General features: G+C 37.3%; 1 protein-coding gene across 1 annotated transcript in view; it reads left to right on the top strand.

The window, feature by feature from the left end:
* Positions 1 to 705, top strand: part of ache (acetylcholinesterase) — a gene marked incomplete in the record, with an annotated part of 34,795 nt that overhangs the window by 25,381 nt on the left and 8,709 nt on the right.

The raw sequence follows: 705 nt of genomic DNA on the forward strand, positions 1-705 counted from the left end.
TCAGTACCCTGAACACGTCCTCACAACTTCAGTGTACATGGTCCAATCTCAATGAAACTTCACACGTTTGATAACAGTCCCGCCCTGAACACGTCTACATGACGATATTCAGATATAGTGATAGCGCCACCTACTGGCAACAGGAAGTAAGTGTTGATTTTGATCTGATTTGCATGAAATTTTCATTTGTGGTCCGCACATGTGACATGGCCAAAACCCCCCCCGACGCGCGCCGAGTGCAAGGGCCTGTTCATCACTGCTGCAGTTTTAATTACAGATTATTTTACACATTCACAGATCTGATGACGCACACACAGATTAAAATACAGTTACACAACTCTCCACACACATTTGTAAATAGTTTTGCTAAAATAATAGCTCCATACTGGTGCTCTACTGCGACATCTAGTGGCAAGTGATTCATATATATTCTTTAAAAACAAATGCAAAAAAAATATATTTAGATATAATATGGTAAATGGTTGCTTTTTTAACATTTGCTGTTCATTCACCCACTTACACTCTAACACACAGATTGCAGCAAACATGAAAGGTGCTACTCTGATTGGAAGCAGTTTGGGGGTTCATTGTGCCCAAGGCAAGCAAATGTTATTTTTGAACTTGACATTGGAAATATATAAAATACTGTCATTCATTAATGTTGGAATGCATTTATTTGAAAAATGATTTTATATTTATTAAAAT

This window comes from Morone saxatilis, unplaced genomic scaffold (genome assembly GCF_004916995.1).
Source record: "Morone saxatilis isolate NCDOM2014 unplaced genomic scaffold, NCSU_SB_2.0 Contig4, whole genome shotgun sequence".
In the NCBI taxonomy this organism is placed as follows: Eukaryota; Metazoa; Chordata; class Actinopteri; family Moronidae; genus Morone; species Morone saxatilis.